The sequence below is a fragment of the Anas acuta genome, chromosome 27 (genome assembly GCF_963932015.1).
Source record: "Anas acuta chromosome 27, bAnaAcu1.1, whole genome shotgun sequence".
Lineage (NCBI taxonomy): Eukaryota > Metazoa > Chordata > Aves > Anseriformes > Anatidae > Anas > Anas acuta.
This window is the reverse complement of record NC_089005.1, coordinates 3,562,133-3,582,516: the sequence shown is the minus strand read 5'-3', so window position 1 is coordinate 3,582,516 and position 20,384 is coordinate 3,562,133. Positions and strand designations below refer to the sequence as shown.

Here is a 20,384-nt window from a genome sequence, read left to right as displayed (position 1 = left end):
AATGTGGGATGGAAAGGTCCTCTGGAGGTCATCTGGGTCAGCCTCCTGGTGAACACAGGTAACTTCCAAGTTACATCTGGTTGCTCACAGCTTTCCTTTTCTGGCTGCCTGGCACCTTACTTGAGAATTTCCTGGGTTTTCAGTGACCTGTTTGAGTTAATAGTTGTGTTTACCCCACACGTGACCCCAGTGCTGGATGCAGGGTCTGTAATCCTGGCAGCTGTAAAAAACAGAAGAAAAAGTCCTTGCCCAAAGAACTTTTTCTCTGGGGATCACTCCAGGAAAAGCAGATGGGTACAGATGTACAAAAGAGCACATGAACAGAGTATGGGCTATAAGAAACATTGGAAATAGGAATTTCAGTAGCTACTATTGTGTTAAAAAGAAAGCAGTGCCATCCCTGAAACACTCTTGAGCAATGTCAGGGAGCTTTTTTCCTCTTAAACTTAGGTAAAGGAGCCTACACATGAGAGATTTGTGTTTCATAGTGCAGCACCCCAACTGTGGGACTAAATTCATTTTTAAGTTCCTTTTATTAGGCAAAAGAATGAACGGGTTCTCTAAACCGTAGCTAATGATATGCAGGTTGTAATTTATAAATAGCATGCTCCGTATTTGCAGTGTATTTATATCATATTATGTAAGATAAATTGTTGGCAAACATTCATAAAATATTTATTGGACATGCCACTGTTTGTTCAATGATTTATAAATCAATGCAGCAAAGTGTAAAGTGGTGACAGAGTTTCAGATAAATTCTTCGCAAAATATTTGCTGTGCATCAATAATTCTGATATTAATTACTTTACAGTTTATCTGCAAGTGCTTTGGGAATAATACGCAGTTCACTGTCTCAGTAGCCCAACTAACAAGGGGCTCAAAGCGTGGCTCAGATTATCTTCTAGACCTGCTCGGTGTTGGCGTACTTCAAGAACAAACAAATCTGTCCCTGTTCTGTGCATCACTGTTGCAAATCTGTTGTCAGAGGTTTGAGAACCAACAGCAAGTGGAATCAGCTGGAGATGCTGAGGCAGGAAACTCAGGGTGAGCACCTCCATCAACAATTAGCTTAAGTAGTGGCCTGCTTACAGCAGTGACCAGTCCTGCCTCACCGTAATGTTTTTTTCTGGGCTGATTGAATCTCTCACATTCTCCACTTTCACATGCAGGACACCTTTATCTTCTTGTTATCCTTTTGTTGTAAGTCTCTGTTTCCGTAAGGACAGGCTTCCTAGGGACTTTGTTGCAATGAGACATTTTTTTTGGCTGGAGTTTGAGACCTTAGAGGTTTACAGTTTTCTGTTTTCCTTCACCCAGAAAAGAAATAATAGGAATTGTAAGAGGAACTGAGATTCTTATTTTGCTACAAGGTCCTAGCAGCCACAATGACTTCTTGTCTCCCCCTCTGCTCTCCCAGTAAAGCATTAAATGACTTAGAAGACCTGAAAACACTTAGATTAAAAAAATTAAAAAAAAATAACTCCACCATAAAGATTAAAATAAAAGAGGTGTTAAGACTTCTGAAAACCATGGCCTGTATTTAAGCCTGTCCTGTACTTTCTAGAGCACATAAGAAAGGAACAATTCTGTAAAAATAATGGATTATTAGTGCATTTAAAAGAAACAAAGCCTGCAGCTTGTCTGTTGCCTAGCAAAGAGTTTTAACATTAATTAAAAAACACATTTACAGCAGCTGGCAGACAAGGCATAGCTGGGGAAGAGGGGCAGCTTAGCTCTGATGGTTGAATCGCTTCACCTGGAGGTGGTCACAAGCTCTTGGCTCTGTGCAGAGGTTTGGGCTTCTGTAGTCTGGTGCAGTTGCCTTGTGGGGGCTTTGAAAGAGCAGATCCCAGCAGTGAGTCTACTTCCACACACCTACAAGTAAGTACCTGGAGTACATAATGCTTAAAATATGCCAAAATAAGGAATTATTTTTCTTTAAAGAACTGGAATTATACCTGTTGAGATGCAAACAGGTAGCAGTTTGTATTTATCCATGCAAATAAGTTTTGAAGTAGTGCTTGAAACTCAGCCTGGTCCAGTAGATCAGCATGCAGTCATTTTGCCTACATGCACAGAGTTTAAAAATGTAGTTGGTTTTAGAGTTGCAGAAATTAAAATAACGTATACTAATAGAGTGTTTTTAAAGTGTGTATACCTATCTATCTATGTGCTTGTTTACACAGATAAGTCAGCCTTAAGCTCTATGAAGTTGTTCTTAAATAAGTGTAGAATTAGCTTTTTGGATGAATTACCTCTTTGAGTTGGGCGAAACATTTAGATAAGTGTTAATGTTGTAGTGAAGATAGAATAGATAAAATAAAACATATTGATTAACTGCTATCAATGAGAAGATACTGAAGTATGTAGCTACATAAATAGATATTTTAGTATCTCTTGGTAGCAGTTAATTTATATGTTTTATTCACGGTCAATAACATTTTTGGTGAGGAATTGCAGCACAACAAAATCGCTCTGAGCAGAAGCATCCTAATTGCGATCTGTGGAAATTTCAGATGGGCTTTGTGTGGCTTTGTTTTGCTCTGACATTCCCTTTGGAAATAGACTTCTGGAGAGCAGCTCTGTAGAGAGGTAAAAGTGCCTTTAAGCCAAATGGGGCTATCTAAATGCATTACAGCTTATTGTGCTCGGAATTCCTTAGCTGCCTTACTGCTAAAAACAACCTTTAGGCATCCAGGTGAAGTGGGGATGGCAACAGGCAAGGCGTGTGTGAGATCGGTGTGCATTACTGGACTCCTGCTGGCGGTAACTATCAAAAGAAAATGTTGACTGATAGCCCCAGACAGTAAACCTGAGAAAGGTCAGGTATTGCAGGCAAGGAAACAAGAACAAAACCTGGACGTAGTAACTGGTAAAGCTGCAGGAATCGCCACTGGGAGCCATCCCTTCGTTGTGAGCATCGCTGACCTCTCTTCAGGTCTTAGATTATCCATGTAATGCAGTTAGGCGTATCGATTGAGAGGCAGTGAATTTCTGTCTTGTCCAGTGCCTTTTGAAAGATGTTCTGTGGCACACTTGGCTTTCCTCTCATGTCGTGCCTTATAGTTTTTAGATGCTAAGTTCATCTGGGCAAGTTTTTCCTGGTTGTTTTTCTGTATGTTTTTGGTGGAGCACTGTGCATGGTGTCAATTTGATAAATAATGCAAATGACAAATTGTTAAGACAGGTCAACAGAGATGTAGAGGTACTAGTGGAAGGCTGCGCTGTGATGTCTGGAAGTCCAGAGTTAAATTAACTGATGATGTATGATAAGAAAGGGATGTTTGTTAAAGCTGCACGGATTATAGTTTGTGTCAACTTCTGGTAAGGTTTCAGTTGTGCAGTTTAGAGACCTGTGTTGAGACTCCCTATACATAAACTTCAATCTGTATCACCCTAGACACCTTAATAAGTATATGAAAACCTAAGTTGATGTGTGCCATGCCTGGCCTGTGCTTATTTTATTTCTTACGGAGAGGAAAGTTGGGTGAGGCCTAACAGCAGCGGCCTGCTGGTGCCCTAGAAGAAATGTCTCCTCAGCTCCCTCGTGGCAGGGCCTCTGCCTATGTTAGGGGAGTAAAGTCAAAGGGAGGATGTGAGACTTCAGCCCAGGACCATCTGTGGTGCTTTACCTCATTGGAGGTGGGCAAGTGGGCCTGGAACTTTGATTCTGTCTTTCCAGTGCCCCAAATACCCCAATTTACTGCTATCTGGGCAGGCTGGAGTAACGTGAAGAGGTAGAAAGCAACCCTGATGGGTGCTATTTGGTAAACTGTGGTAAACTAAATCTTGTTGGCCATTTTTCTTCTGCTGAAGACCGAATCCCTCAAGTTCCTAAGATCCATCTGAGTAAGTAAAAGTAGGTAACCATTTTCCTCTGAGTTCTGTCTTTCAGTGCTCTGTGCCTTGGCTTGCCCATAGGTAGCTGCCTGCCTGAGTTAAATCCCTGTGGGAAGCACATGTGGAAAACATCAAAAGCTTTTCTCTCTTGTTTGTGTTAGCAGAGCACACAGAATATTAGTGTGTTTTCAGCACTGAGACAGTTTTCTGAAGGATGTGGAAGCTGGAAATCAAGGTGACTTATGCTTCTAGGACTAACAGGATTGCACCCAGTCCTACTGTTTCTGCAGGTGTGACAAACCCAGTGCATGCTAATATAGTATTTTTGCTGCCTACCTCTCTGATCCTGGGTTATCAGTGTTTAAATAGCAGGAGTGGATGCTGCATAGAGAAAAAGGACTTGACAAAGAGAAGAGCTGCTGAATATCTGGTAGAAACTGAGCAAGACTTACCACTGTGTCCCATTCTCAATCCACATAAAGAAAAGACTTGAGAAATGCTGATCTGTAGTATCAGCGGGCAGAGATTGTCTTTACATTTGAATGCTTACATCCGAACACTGAGCCTGCTGTTCGGGGGCTCCTGAGCCTGACTGCACATTGAACCCCCTGGAGAGCTTGCGAGATCCTCACCCTGGCTCTCTGATCTTCATTTGTTGTGTCCCTTGTGAATCTCAACTGAATAATGATTTGGTGTTCAGCTGGGAGGGGAAGGAAGACTGGCACGGTGGCTATGAATATGTATATTGAAGTATTAGTGGTTGTTTTAGTGTAAACAACAAAAATGTCATTGAATTCTTCCCAACAAAATTATCTGTAGTCCTGTTAGGATGCGTGAATGGAAGAAAGGCTTTTAGTCTTTGCAGGGTAAGCTGACTAGTTATCTGTGGAGATTATTTGATACTTGTTTATATGGAGTTTTCTTGGTCTGTACTTTGAAGCGATTGATTTTTTTTGGCCATAGTAGGAGGGATGTTGCTAAATTAAAAAGGCTGCTGGCCTACTGTGAAAACTTTTGAACTTGCAAGAAAGGAAGTTTCAGAACAAGTCCTTTCTGAACAAGGAAAAGAAAAACAAATTTGTAGGGAGAAGTGGAGTACAATTGAACACTGGCTTTTAAAAAAACATAAAGGGTATCCTGACAATTATGAAAAAATACTTGGTTTTTGCTTTCCTTTAGATTAAGGTGCACTATTTTAGATTTTTACATGGAATTGAGATTTACAGTAGAGGTTTCAACCTTCTGAAAGGCATCAATATTTCAAAAGCACAAGAAAGTTGGTTTACAAACTATTCAGTGGTATTAAATAATGTATATGTACTTGTGAAGAAAACAAAAAATCAATAGCTATTGCAAGTTTAGCTCTGCATGAATCCTAAGGAAATGTCAACAGTTCTTTTCTGTGTTATTTCTATTGTGCCCATCAAATGGCTTGGGTTCTCTTTTGAAATGATTTTTCAATATTGGCTTTTACATTGTGGTAAGTTTTATGCTGACCATTCTTGGAGGAGTCTAAATTCATGTTTTTATCCTCAGAAATGAGTTTACAGAGACCTTTAAGCATTTCTTGGAAAAATGTCAATGAAGTGATGGGTAATGAAATGCATTGCCCTCTTCATGCAACAGAAATCTCAACTTTTTGCTCGTGTTGTCCTTACTCGAACTAGGGATGCTGGTTTGCTATAAATGCCTGTGTCAAGGGCCATATGTTTCCCCAGACGATTAGGAATTACTGTTTGGGTGGGTGTCCTCATGCAGTCTGTCTCCTACTTGCATTATTATTTTTGTTTCAGAACAAAAGTGCTCCATGCTTGTACAAGTAGAAACAGAGAACTCATGTAGACACCATGGGGGTACTAGTGTGTGCAGGCAGAGTAGTATGTGTGGCTTGCCAGTCTCTAACTTCATGCCCTTCTATCAAAAGGTGGCCAAAAATTAAGGAAAGTGTTCAAATGGGTTCAAAAACTCGCCTTTGTACAAGCCTACAGCAATTCAATTAAAGACAACTAGTAAAAGTTTAGGCTGCAGGGTGGCACAGCCTTTGGTGACATGAGTAGGACAATTTATTTTTGGCACCAAATTACAATGATTATAGGTGCTTTTTATCTTAAAAAAAAATAAAATAGAGGTTATGGCAGAAGGAATAGCTAATGGTGATTGTTACTCAATCTGTTCAATTCTACAATCTTCTGAAAGACCCCCTATACATAATAGATATATATAGCTTTTATAAAATCAGTTTATAGACAAGCAAGTGTTAATATCTGTGACTATCTATAACATACATTGAAGTATATCTATATTCTTACAAGTTTTACATGATAGCTATCGAGTTTTAGATTGTAGTGCAGATACTGGTGCTGAATAGTATGAGTGCTCTTGGTGAAATTAGATGGAGTACGTAAAAAGTCAAGCACTACTTGTGGTGAGCGAGGACATCTAATCCTTCTCCAGGAGGGAAAAGATACGGCATACCTGAAAGAAACATCTCTGTGGGCTCTTCTGCAGCATTGTTGGTGCTTCAAATTGCTTCCCTCTGGCACCGGGATAATTAAGACAGACCTTCCAATTTCAGAAGCAGTATCTTGCTTGAATTAGACCAGCTGAAGTATAAAAGCTAATAAAGACAGGTAAGGGCTCACGTGTTTGGGCATAGGGTGACAGCATCTTGGTGGCAGGATTGATTGTAGTAGCCCCCTTGCTTCTCATTTTGTTGCCTCAGTGTACCTGTTAGGTTGGCCAGGTGGTGAACTCGGCTATGAATGGATCGATTGGGTGGCAAAATGGTCAGGAATGGGAAGGAGAGCAGAAAACAGCAGCAGCATAACCTGCCATCGCTGACACCACAGTTGAGGCTGTTGAGCCTTGCTATCGATAACCACCTTCCTGCCTTGTGCAGCTGAACAAGAAATGATGGGGAGTTTCAGCTGCTTTGCTACCCATTAATGCCTCATTTCACTCCCAGAAAAATGAAGTTGACATAAACTGGTGGTTTCCAAATGATCTGTAAGTATCTAGTTTAATGACTGAGTTAGAGCTTTGTAAATATTTGCAAGTCGGGATGTGGAATTAGCCTGTGTAATGCATGCAAGCAGTGTAATTTTCAATTTAGTTATCAATGTAAACAGTAATTTAAACCTGATCCTAACGCGGGTTTACATTGCTTTCTGGGAAAGCGATGAGACTTATAATTTGCATCCATCTTCAAAGTGAGGTCTTGTCACAGGTGTCCGCAACAGAGTTGGAGGCTTCAGCTTGTCTGGTTCAGCTTTGCAGAACCCTATGGACTTGCATGATCCTGGATGTGGGAATGGTACATCAGTATGTTGTTTGAAAGCAACTGGATCGAGGCAGTGTAACCTTTGGGATAGGGCTTTAAACAAGAGCTGGAAAAACCTGGGTTCTCTTCTTGCTCTGCTTTGATCTGTGTACGCCAACTGTTTCTGCTCTGTGCTGTGAAGAGTTTACAATTCAAATCCACCAGAAAGACAAGGACCTCTTCTGGTTTGCATGCACAGTGCCTTACATAATTCACCACGATGTTGCTTGGAGTCTTTAGGCATTACTGTCATACAAATAACATTAACTATTTTATTTTAATGCTTTGTTTTGCTATGCACAACTCTGTTCTTTCAGAAATACTAAATCGGATTTCTGCGTCCCAGTGGAAAAAAGACTTGACACGTTATTCCAAATATTTCTCTCTTGTATAGCATGTGCTTTTTCTCCGAGAACAGAAAGAAATCTTTCACAAAGCAAATCTTTTTGTCGCTTTCTGTTTTTCTCCATTATTGTTTAGCAGATCACAATCTTATACATAATGTATATGTGACTGAAATATTCAAGGTAGTTAACATTTACCATTGTTGCCAAGGGAAGTAATTCTCTTGCAAAGATACAACTTTAATATAAGAGAGTAATAGCTGATATTACTGTGTTCAGATACAAAAACTGATAATGGAGCCCTGTTGATATTTAATATCAGCTGGATTCAGTGAATCTCGCATTATGATACTTTTTGAAGGTTGGATTTTTGTAGTTCCATGATGAATAGATGGAATAATTACATCCATATAAAATATAGTGCCTGAGAACTGTATGTCATGAAAATGCATCTCTGATAGACTGCTTTTCAATGTTAATGAAATTGAAGAAACTTTATATTTTTGGAACATGGCTTAAATTTAACTTAACCTGGTGGAGAAGTTCCATTTATCCAGAAGCCATTAATTCAGAAGAACAGAAGGGTGTTCTTGCAGAGCTACTTAAATCAACATTCCTTCTCTGCATCTTAGTTGCTATTCTCTTGGGGAAGGGAGAAAAATTATCCCATCAACATATGTTATTGCTGGCATACCATGGCTTGAAGGCCTTTCTGACTGGGCCTCACACAGCGAGGTGTCTACGTAGTATAGCAAGACAAGAGGTAATTCACCACTGTGTTGTTTCTCCTTTTATTCCTTGCCAAGTGCCCCCAAGCTTATGTTTCACGGAAGTAAACTGGTGCTAATTTCAATTTTATTTGGTGTAAAGCCACCGAAATCTGCTGAAAGCATTGTCCCAGGCCCTGCCACATGGGTGGACGTTATCGCTGCGGTGTTCGTGGGGACAGCCAGGTTTGGCGTGGTGCTCGTTGGGGAGAGGCTGAGGCTTGGGTGAAAAGAGGCAGAAAAGGGGAGAAGATCTGTCCTTTTTTAAGGGTTTTGTGGTTAACAGGGGAGCTGGAGGGCTCCTGCAGGAGAGCAGCGAGCCATCCTTCTGCCTGTAACAGAAGGGAGAGCCAGGGGAAGCGAGGCTGTCTCAGGGGACCAGCTGCTGCAGGAAGGCTCTGGAGAAAGTAAGCAGGCATCGGCGTCAAACATCTGTGCGGCACACACGGCGAGGTGGGAAGGGGGAAAGGAGCTGGCAGCGAATCAAGGTGGAGGCGCCGCTCGGGGATAAACAACTGCTCCTTCTTGTGCCCCTTTTTATGTCCCTTTCTCCATCCGAGCGAGCGAAGCAGCAGGGCCAGCGGTGGAGGAGGGATGCGAGCGAGCTGAGCATCAGGTGTGGGACGTGCTGGCGAAAGCAGCGTCTCTGAGAGCAACAGGACTGCGGCAGAAGTTAGCTTGCAGGCTGCAAGCCGGCACGTTACTGAAGGCTGAAGTTCTTGCCACAGGCTTTGCAGCAGGTTTCTGAAAATGCTCTGGAAATCTGCTCTGCAACATGCTTTTCTGCTTGTCTAATCTAAGAAATCTATCTCTTTTTGTGAGCGTGTTTTTTCTTTTCCCCCTTCAAAACAGCCAAGGATGTTTCCCCTTTGCTATTTCTTCAAAGCTGGAAAAGGTCATTTGTCCCCATCCTCAGATGTGAGACTGTTCCCTGATCTTCAAATCCTTTCCCTCGAGTTGATGTGCATAAAGGTGTACGAGAGAGGTTCGCAGCGTGATTTGAAGAGCAGAGCAGTGAATTGCTCCCTGGTGCTGTTTGATCAGCGAGTCTCCACCTATTTCCCTTAAGTATTGGGTCAACAAGCAGTTGAGGCTTTGTAGTTTGAAAACCTTTTGCCCAGGGACGCTGAACTTTGTTGGAGCTTTGAAGTGCTTCTCTCTGGACCTGTAGTCCAGATATAGCCAGGGAAACGAAACCGAGAAGGGTCCGGCACCCTCTAAAATGGCCTCTGCTGAGCCCTTGGGGACTGGTGTCCCTCAGAGGATGGTTCTCGGCGTAAACTCAGCACTGAGGTTGTGTATACCCAGGGTAAATTAAGGGTGCTACATCTGCCTGGAGCAGAGATGAATGTGATGGCTGCTCGAACAGTGTTGCCTGTAAGACAGGGCTGTTTGTGCCTTTCCCCACCCCCAGACTCCTACCTTGCTCTCATTACGAGGTGATTAGCAACTCCAAATGCATATTTATTATGTCACGTTGTTCACCTGCTGCAAGAGCAGCATGGGATGACCAGGCAGGATTTTTTTTTGCCCTCCTCAGATTTGGGTTTTGCACACCGAGCCTGTTATCACCCTGTATTTTTGCTTCCCGTGACTTGCTCCTGCTGGATGAGTCAAACAGAAATGGAAAGCTCTGGCTTGCAGAGGGCATCCATCACCTGCTCCGTGTTCAGCTGGTGGCTGCCCCCTGCCACCCTGTAAATTCACGGGCAGAGAAGCAGGGTTTAAGGCTCTGTCAGCAAACTCAGCTGTGAATGTTGTGCCAGTATTACCGCAACTGACTGAAAAGTATAAATCTCTCATCAAAAATCTTTTCTCGACAGTCTTTGCGGAACTCAGAGCTTCACCTGAGAGCTACAGACATTGAAACTTCTGCTCTAATTTGAAAATCAAAACTGGCTTCTCAGCCACATAGGTGGGCTTGGAAAGTACTGCTCTTCTGTTTTGTTTTCTTTATTCAAGTCTCTAGCAGTGTCTGCAGGTACAGATGGTCGTTTACCAGGAGGCGAAGGGTCATGTGCCGTGTCCAGCTGGTGCTCGCTGCAAGATGTGCGCTGAAGTTGCGTGATGTGGTGGCAGGTAGGCAGACCTGCACCCGTGTACCCAGCCTGAAAGAATTCAGCAAGTCATCCATCTGTGATAACAGCAGAGGATGAACATCCATCTCACAGTCCCATTGTTTTTTTTAATTGGAAAACCAGATATTATTTCTGGTTTTGCTTAGGTGTATTTTGTCCGTTCTTGTGCAGTCCCTGCACAGGCGCCAAAAGAAGTGTTAAAGGCTTTAATCAGAGGGGGTGGCTACACATTTCCATTTCCTGTAGAAATTTTGAGGATTCTTGAGCACTTAAGAGAGAAAACCTTGAGGTTTTCTCCCATTGCTAATTGTATGGGCAAGAGGGGAATAAGAAATTAACTATCTAAGATTTGTCAATTTTAAAATGCTATTAAGCCTCTCCAGTTTAATTTTGGTTAAGAGCTGTTTCGTTATTAATGTGGGGAGGAAGTCATCTCTAATGACCCCTGGGACATGCCAAAGTGCTTTAAGATCAGTTTGGGCAATCAGGGATCTGTGAGTAATAAAACGTCTGCTCCACGAAAGGCCTTTGCCCACCCTTGGCAAGGGAAGCTGGCCGGATGGTCTGCGCCACGTTGATCGCTCCCAGCCTGGTGCCGCCGTGAGGAGCCCCTTCCATCTTTGCCTTTTAATCTCTTGTTGCTTTTCGGATTATTTTTTCCCTCTCACAGCACAGAAACCTCAAAAGTTAAGGCACCACAAGATGCGATATGACATAATCGATGCAGTAACTTTTGGAGCTTGCCAAGACTTTGAATTTTTTTTGTGTCTTGCTATCTGTCAGCATGTGCTAATTGAGCCTACATACCCATATGGCATCTGCTCTCTGGAGGAAAATGTTTGAATAGTCCTGTAGAGTATAGCAAATAGTGGTTGATGTGTAGAGAAGCATTTGCCTGTGAATATTGTGTTCTTATAAAACAAACTTGGATTATTATCCACAAAGCATACACCTGGCTTAACACAGAGCTCGAGCTAGTGCTTTTGGCATCAGTGCTGTAAGAAAAGAGAGTTTTGGGGCACTGACATGGGATGGATTGTATTTGGTGTTACACACACCTAGAAATCTTGAAGCTTTGGTTTTGAGGAGGTGTGACAAATGCCAGCAGGCGATCGCAAGCAAGCACAAGCGGTCAGCCCGGGGAAATGAAGCACCAGCTCTGTTAAACATTAGAAACAGTGGCAGTGCTTCAGCTCTAGCCCCCGAGCGATGGGAATGCTCCTCTAGCGGCTCAGTAATAGGTGCATCTGCTTCAGTTGACATGAGGAGTAGACAGGGATTTTGCTGTGGTGACCTCTCCGTGTGCTGCTACGTGCGTGCAGCTCGCGCTCCTCCGAAATCCTGGGAGTGGGGAGCAAGTGGGTCCTGCGCTGGCTGTCTGCAAAGGGCTGAATCTCACCCTTTGAATTAATTAAGCATCTGTGACTGTGGGGAAGGTAGATGCTCTCTCACACTCACAGATGGAGAAACAGAAGAAGAATGGCTTGCCTGAAGCCATGCACTGAGAGGAAGCATAAAAAAAAAAGCCGCGGCTTCTTGCTTTCCTAAGGAAATGAGACATCTGCCTGCTTGTGTCTGTGTGGAGCCTGGTGACCGGTTTCAGTCGGATACGAGAAGAATCCTGGAAGCTTTGGAAGTCCTAGAGATTGATGAAGATGAATGTGGAGAGCAGGAGGGTGCCCCATGATGAGCACTGAGCTTGCTGCGCTGCCGATGGTTTGGAAATCTGGAACGGGCACGAGGCTATTGAGTGTGTCCTGCCTTGGCTTCATCCGAGCCCTCTTTCTTTTTAAAGTTTGTGAAGTGATGTGCTTGGTGCTGGAACTTGAAGGAGGAAGGGTTCCTGCTGGCTTGTGCTGTTTAAGCAGCTCAGGGTGTTTGTTGGCTAAGCAGGACGGGCCCACATTTGCAAAGCACTGCATCTGCTCCGATCTTTGGTGGTGACCAGGGCCAAGGCACAAACCTGCAGCAGGTGAATGAGATGAAATAATCCATCCCACACAGCAGGGCTCTCTGCAACCAGCTTCAGAACAGCTGAACTCCTGAAAGCTGGGGCTTAATAATGTTTTTTGTGAACTTCAGATCTACCCAAAATCCATTTACTTTTTCCATGTCCGATTACTTTTTTTTTTTTTTTTGCTTTGCCAGTTTCTGTAAGGATGAGCCCTGTGATTTTAGGTAATGTTCCAAATGGCTGTGTGTGCCTGTTAGCTCCCAGAGTCTTGCCAGTTGTACATGGCAGACTGCTGTGGTTTTGAAACAAGGCTCCCCGCAGAAGTTGGGGATTTACTGTGGTGCAATACGTTCTAAACTGCTGCTATCGTTTGCTGGGGGGGAAAAAAAGAGAAAAACTATTAAAATATTCATCTCTCCCCATAGCTCTGGGACTTGGAGGCTGTTGATGTAGCTCCTTACTTGTTGTCCTACCCCCTCCTGTGATGTACAACGCGCTGCAGTTTTGGTTTATTTGGGTGAGCTGCAGCTGTGATGGGACCTAGGCCTGTGGCCCTCCAGGACAGGTTTGTGTAGGAACGCAGCAAACCTACTGAAACCAAGGGAAATGTCTAAGGGTTCTTATTAGTACAAGTGCAAGAAACAATCCTTGCTGACTCCTGCAAAGTTACTGACTCCTCTTCAGTCTCCTATAGCACAAGTTTTCCCTCTCCCCCCTTGCCCTCCTGAGCAGCAGAGGAGTTTGCCAAAGCCCTGCCTCTGGCTCCTTCCCCAGCCTGCTTGCTCATGCAGATGCTCTATCTGACTTGTGTGCCCTTACCGCTGTTTAATCTGGCTACGTTCTCCCCCAGAAGACTCCTCGCCTTCGCCTTCCTGCGTGCTTTGCAGTGAGCAAAGCCTCACCTAGCCCAGAAACACCTGTCGGGTTAATTGAGTTAGCAGGGCCCTGGGTTTTGTCTGCAGGGGTTGAGCTACACGGCGTGCTGCCGGGTTGTTTCCCGATGGTGTAATGAGCAGGCTCGTTTAGAGCTGTCAATTAAGTCAGCGGGGTGAGCTTGAACAGACTTGGGTGCCTCCTGAGCATGACTGACCATCTCTGCTTGGAAAGGAGTTGCCTGAGCCCTTGGGGCTGGTTTTTGGGGCTGCTTGCAGCCAGTGGTGCTTGATGTGATCCGGGCCCTGCGTTGGCAACTTGCTCCTGCTGGAAATGAAAGTTTGAGCTGTGAAATCTGGGGGTTTGCACTTCTGGGCTGAATCTCTGAGGCAGGGAGGCTCTTGTGTCAAGATGAGGGGTTAAGTGGAAAACAGGCTTAGGTACGTAGCTACCAAACTTCCTTTCTGGGTGTGTGGGGAAAGCTCTGACCCCATAAGGGCTGCGCACACGAGAGCTGCTGCTGGAGCCGGAGCACTGACTCATGTTTGAGTTGATGTTTGCTGCCCGAGGCTTGTTGTGTGCATCCTTCAGTGCAAAACAGAGGGGTCGAATGCTGCTTATCTCTTCTGTAGCATTTGGTGCACCTGAGAGGGCACATCCAGATGGGAACAGCCATGCTTAATGGGATACAGGCAGCTGAAGCTCGGAGCTGATAGAAAAATAAATAAGCCCAATTCCCAGAAACTGCAGAGAGGAAAGCAAAGTTTGTTTAGGGAGGAGAAGGATTGTGACCAGATGTGTGTGGGTGCAGGGAGGAGATGCTGTAGGTTTGCAGAACTGATGGCAAATAGAGAGTGGGCCTAATGAGAGCACAGGAACTTGGATACCTCGGTGCAGAAGTGGGTGTTTGCTTGTGGGTAATGCTGCCTTGGAAATGCCGGGGTCTTGGGGGTAGGAGCATCCTAAACTGCCTTGGGTGTGTTGCAGGGAGCTCAGCAGTGTCTGCTCGGAGCCTCACCTGCTTTGCTTAGGGCACGTCTGTGTTACACAAGAGGCTGGGTGACGCTTGCATCGCAGCGTGGCTGCTTGCCTGCCGCCTGCGTGGGACTTGGTAGACGGCATTCCTCAGGTGGGGAAGGGGAGCGAGCGCCTGGGGTGTTGCCAGCGTGTTAAACTCGGGGTGTAACGTGGAGCTGTGGCCTCAGCCCGGCTATAAATTGCCACCCTGCAAAGCACTTTCAGATTTTCCTTTCGCACTTGTGATATATTTGCTAGGAGCTGTAGGTGTTTCGCCGTGTGCTGTTCTCTGAGCCTTTTCCAGCATTTGGAGAGGGTATTTCTGTGTCTCCTGTGCGTGTGTATGCTGCGCGTCTCGCGCTTGGACACCCAAGGGGGCAGTTTCTGTAGGAAAATCTGCTGGTCGCAGTGTATTTCAAACCCAGAGCTTTTTGGGGAAGCGTCTTGTTTATGACTTGGAAACTTTTGTAGGCAAAATTTACAGTCTGATGCGGGAGGCTGGTGAGCAGAGTCGCTGCAGAAGGGCTGGTAGGTGGAGTAATCCCTGGGCTGCGGAGGAGCTGGGTATCTGGTTCCTGCTCTGCTGACTCCCTGTCCCGGAGAAGCATTTTAAGTACCAAACTGTCAAACCACATACTGAGCTGTTCTCCTGAAGTTTGTTCCATGCTGTATATGGATTAGCTTACAAAGGCAGGCCCTGCAGCTTTAGGATCGGGATGTTCCCTTGGGATAGGAGTGATTCAGCATCTCCTTCTAGCTCTGCATCAAGGAGAAGAGAACTTGAACTTAAAGCTATCATTTCATGTGGCTTTCTCTGAGCTTGTTTGTTTGCTTCTAACAAACCTTCCATAAGGTCTCGCTTTGCTGTAAAAACAAGCTCCAAACCTGACTTGTTTCATGAAATGCAACTTTTCCCTTTCCAGCCAGCCCGTTAGGGAAGATATTCAGCACCCCTAAGAGCAAACTGGCATCCTCCCTGCCAGAAAGGCAGGCTATCAGTTTAAGTGACAGCTTTGTTTCGCATTTGAGCCTCTCTCCAAGGATGAGTGACTATCCTAGGGAGAAAGTGTCACCTGACTGAAGCCTTCGTGTGTGGATGCAGGTAGGTGAAAGATGATATTCAAAGCTCGCTATGAAGACATGCCCTTGGTAGGAAAAATAGTTGTTCCACTCTGTAATCACACATGCTGTTTTCCTTGCTGATGAATTAGGTTACTTTAAGTATTTTAAACAGTTAGACAATTTATTTTGTAAGGGTCTTGCTGTTTATTTTACTTTGGCACGCTCCCCTGTGTTAGGGAGTGACTGCATTTGCTGTTGAGTTGGAAGATCTTGGGAGGGCAATGGTGGCAATAAACAGTCCTGGACAGGCCAGGAGAAACTGCCCTCGAACACAGCTTTGCTAACGCAGCCCTTGCTGTGCATCTCACCACAGCCTTAGAGCAGCCTCATCTAGTCTCACTAGCCATATGCCATCACTGATGGCCCTAAGAAACTTGTGTTGAATGATAGAGGCACAAAAAAAAGCTTTTTCTTACTACTGCAAGTATCCCTTAGCTAATTTGGGACTTCTGTATCCCAGCATAACATCAAGATGTTACGGTCCCCAGCCATCTCTAACCTGTCTTCCAATGCTTGCTTTCTTTACTGCACTGGGCTGAAAACCAGCTGTTTGGGAACTGATTGAGGAGGAGATGAGGTGCCCCTGCTCTTTGAGCGGAGCTTAAAGCTGAGTTTTTAAAACCTGATTTAATCCAGTGCCACATGGTGATACAGCAAGTTGATTACAGCATCAGCTGGAGGGTATCTTCTGCCTGCTGATGTTGTATCTTGGCAATTTGGTGGCTCCAGAAAAGTAAAGCAAGGCTCCAGTCCTTGTTGCTTTTTTTGCTAGCTAGTGAGTGACATCAGTGCTACATGTGTTATTTTAAACACTGCTGACCTGGTATCGTCCAGTGCTGAGTGCAATCAAGGCTTGGGTATCTGCTGTACAAGGTCACCATCTGGTCACGGGCACGTTCCCATCTAGTTTGTGTCTAGTTTTGACAACAAGATTTGTTTCTGCCTCTGAGCAATACACTTGAGCAAGTAACTCTGTGTAGAGTTTTTCATTTTGTACTTAGTACCTTTCTCCAAATGCTCTTTGTAGCCTTTGGGGGTAAAAGTCACCAATGAAAAAGCAAGAAAACTCTTTGAAGGCTTATGAAAATGGTCAGAGAGATGGAATCAGCAGAAGTGACGAGCCTTGCCACAACAGCTGATTATGGTATTTATTGAGAGGGGAAAAAAATTAGCCTTCATCCCAATTGCCACTGAAACCAGCAGATTTTCTTGCTGAGTTTAATAGAGGTTGGGTGAGAATCCAGGTATGTAGGTAACGCTTAGGAATTTATGATTTGTAGGTAGAACAGATGGAGCAGGGGAGCCAGAGGTTTTAAAGCATATCAGTACATAAATGCAAGCGTTAATAACATTTTATGTATTGAATTATTTTTTCCAAAAGGTCACTGAGTTTGGAGAAAAAAACAAAAAGCCTGAAGAAGTATAGCAGGACCTTTGTTTAGTGCTGTGCTGTTAGCTTGCACCCCTAGTTGGAGCACCAGGGCACAGAGACCTTGGAGCCTGCGAAAGAGAATCGGTTCACCAGACCGTGGGCTGAGCCAACGTCTGCTTTCACTGCAAAACCAGGGAAGAATTTTAATCGACAAAACAGACAACAACAGCAAAGGGGCTTGGCACTTGATTTGCTTGTCACGGGCACCTGAAGCACACTGGAGGTGAAGCCCCCCTGATGCTGGACCCTTCTGAAGGAGCAGGGAAATGGAGTGGCTCAGCCCTCTGAGCTCCTGCTGGCTGGTGCTGCTAGCAGCGCAGGGTTTTGTGCTTAATTGTGGTTCAATTTAAGCACTCAGGTCTGTGGTGCAGGCTAAAATTGGGATGGGGTTCAGAGTCAGGCTCTAAGAAATCAGAGGGGAGCTCGGAGCAAACAATTTTGATTTCGTTCGGAGGTTCACATCATCATCTTCATCTGCCTATGTGCTCTCCAGCTGCCGTGACAGGTTTATTTTCCAGAAAGTGCCCTTCAAATCCCAATGCACATAAAAGCAACTTGTGAGGCAGCAACAGATGCATCGATGTTACTGGCATCTGCTGAAGGCAGGGTGGGGAAGAGGAGTTGGGTAGAGCATGTGTGATGTGGGTGCTCCCAAGATTAGCAAGCCCTGCCGAGCATATGGAGAACTCGAATAGCTTCTCTTTAGCACTTAGTAAGCGGAGTTCAGATTTGTCCGGGTAAATGTGATGATTCTCCATTTTAAAACAGGAGATTTTTCTCCCCGTGTGCTAACAGGTCTTGATGGAGGAGCAGCGAGCAGATCTGAACTTGGTTTCATGGGTGGGGAGAAAAAATACAGCTGAAATGCTTGGCTGCTTGGTTTTGTGCCCTTTGGGGGAAGGGTGGGAATCTGTTTTGAAAGCTTATAGGAAGTCTCAAAGTGAAGATGCCAGATCTATAAAATGTTTTGATTTCTAGGATTCATTTGAGACCTAAAGGTTTATAAAGCTGGGGACCGGTGCCCAGTTCTCCTTTGGGCTTCCTCAGAGCTTGTCTAGAATATCTACTGCAGGACTGGCAAATATTTGTGCAACGCATTTTGGGAGGAAACTTGGGAAATACGTAGACAATCTAATAGCTTTAAAAAGCATGCTGAACAACAAATACATACTTGGTTTGGGGAAATCTGCTGTATAACCCAAATAATGTAGGTTAAAACCTCTAATCAACTTGCTCACAGCCTCTATTTTAGAGTGGTCTCCAAAATCATATCTGAAGTCAGTAAGATGTTAAGCAGTAGTAGAAATGTATGAGTGAAAATCTGTAACACACCCCTCTTTTTGTTTGCCAGTAGTTTCAGGAAGAGGCATGCAGTTGCTTTAATTCCAAAGCTTTACCTTTTTTTCTGTTTTCATGGAGATCAAAATGCTTTGAGATTTCTTAACCCTCTATTTTACTCTACAACAAAAATGATTTGAATAATGGACGTTTGAAATGTCAAAATTAGGTGATTTTTATTTTTTGCTTCTTTGAACCTACCCCATTATGGAAATCACATAACTGAATCCGGGTTGCTTTCACAGCTGCAATCTGTTGTTGGATTTTGTTGTTTGGCTCCCCTTCCCCTACACCTTCTGCGCCCAAAAGGATTGATGTTAAATTTTGCTGGAGTCCTTCACCATAGACTCCGTGATCCTTCCAAAAAAAAAAAAGGAAGGAAAGCAACTCCTGCTCTTCCAGAGGTGCAGCAGGAGACCTGCACACCCTTCCCATCTAATTGAAGTTGTCACTTCAGCCTTGTGCTGGTGCTCGGGGGAGAACTCACCTTTGTGCCTGCTGCAAACATCTGAGGGCTGACCTACGCCGGGCTCGAAATCACCCATCTAAGTCACCTCCTCCTAATTGGCGCTCTTATTGGTATTCCGGGCAGAAAAGAAATGAATGTGTCACGGGGAATTGCCCTCGGGATGAGTGCCTGCAGAACAGGCGTGTTGGGAGAAGCTGCTGCATCGCCTCCGTGCCTCTTCTGTGAGTACAGAGCCCTTCTTGCATTTGTGCTCCCTCCCTACAGCTGTCAGTCTGGGATGCAGCAGCAGCAGCGGATCCACTAATCTGAAAAGACAGCGCACACCGAAAGCCAATGCTCTGGAATGGCACCAGCTAAAAGTCAATTTTTGTTTTCCAGTGGAACTAACAAATAGGCCTTGGCTTCCCCAAAATGCGTGAAGCATTTTGTTGGAAACCTTCTCTACTTGTTTTTTTTTTCCTCTGCTTCCCTGCCCTTACTTAAAAGACTGAAAGTACTTGAAAATGTTTCTCTTGTTCTATTTCTGTAGGAAGCGTGTGGAGGGGGGTGCAGGAAGATCAACAGCAGTTGTCACAGAAGGCTCTGCACGGGTGCCTTTTCACTGGTATCCTGAGAAATGGCAGAGCGGGGGGTCTGAGGAGCTGATGTGCACATATCCATACGTGAGAGGCTGCTTGCCACGAGGTGCTCACTGAAGTCACTGCTGCCAAAGGCAGTGCCTTTCCCCCTGATCCTAGGGGAAGCTTTGCAAGCTCCCATGAAGCTGCTGCCAACGAGGGCTTGCAAGCCTTTTCTTCCTTTCTTCATATGGAAACCCTGCCTTGGAAGATCAAGAGACTTTTCTGCAGTCATGGGAATTGCACACAAGTCCATGTTGTTTCCATGTTCGGTGCTGCCCTGCTATTTCTGGAGCGAACTCCTCCCGTGTTGTATAGGTTTGTCACCGTGTCTCCTGCATATGCTGCCAGCAGCTCCCAAGTTGGCAGGGTTGGGAGGTGTAACCCGCATAAAAAGCGGGGCACAGTGACTACAGAAGTGAACTGTTTCATGGGGTGCCCGATCTATGATTAATACCTAATTATGGGTATAAAAAAAGAAATGGAGGAAACGAACGTGGTGAGTGGTACAGTGCTGAGACTGTGATCGTCTCCTACGCCAGAGGGAGAGACCAGGGCTGCTACTGGGTGAGAGTTAGATATAAATATTCCCAATTTCCCCGAGCGTTTTGAGTCTGGCATCTTTTGTTAGACACAGAAGTCTCTGTTGCCAAAATGGGAGCTGCCTCAGGAGTCTGCTAACTACTTTATTTTTGTTTGGGGTGTGGGTAAAGAGGTCTCCACATCTTATAGAAAAAAGACCTGGGGTTTTCAAACTTAGGTCACTCACCTGCAATACGACCAGAGTGTTTTCTTCTTGCTCCAAGAGGAAATTTGCTTTGTGTGGCTTCCCAAATAAGCTACAAAACTGTACCCAGTACTGATCAGTAATGCTTTTGTGATGGATTAGTTTTATCCTTACAGAGAAACCGACTTCTAAAGTTGCAGCTGGTGACAGCAGTGCCGTGCTTATTTCCTTCTCTGCTTAAATTGTTTTGCTTCGTTGTCTTTGTCTTTCTGACTTCTGTCATTGTTACAGAAAGTTTATCTTGCTGCTCCAGCCAGCATGCTTTTGACTGCCTCACGCTGTGCTCTTAGAGGTAAAGCGAGCCCACAAAAAGTAACTGCATGGGCTCGAACAATGTTGGTAACGTCGAGTTCACTTCTGTCATCTAGCTGCCTCCACCCACGGGAATGCTTCAGTAAGCAGGCAGAACGGATCAATTAATACACAG

At 44.6% G+C, this 20,384-nt stretch overlaps 1 long non-coding RNA gene across 10 annotated transcripts in view; it reads left to right on the top strand.

The window, feature by feature from the left end:
• The first annotated feature begins 1,117 nt into the window (after positions 1-1,117).
• The window catches only part of LOC137845270 (uncharacterized), a 190,024-nt gene continuing 170,757 nt past the window's right edge, over positions 1,118-20,384 (top strand). For all 10 annotated transcript variants that reach the window (XR_011090151.1, XR_011090158.1, XR_011090155.1 and 7 more), the window contains exon 1: positions 1,118-1,881. This is a non-coding gene — a long non-coding RNA (uncharacterized lncRNA). The remainder of the gene's footprint in view (positions 1,882-20,384) is intronic.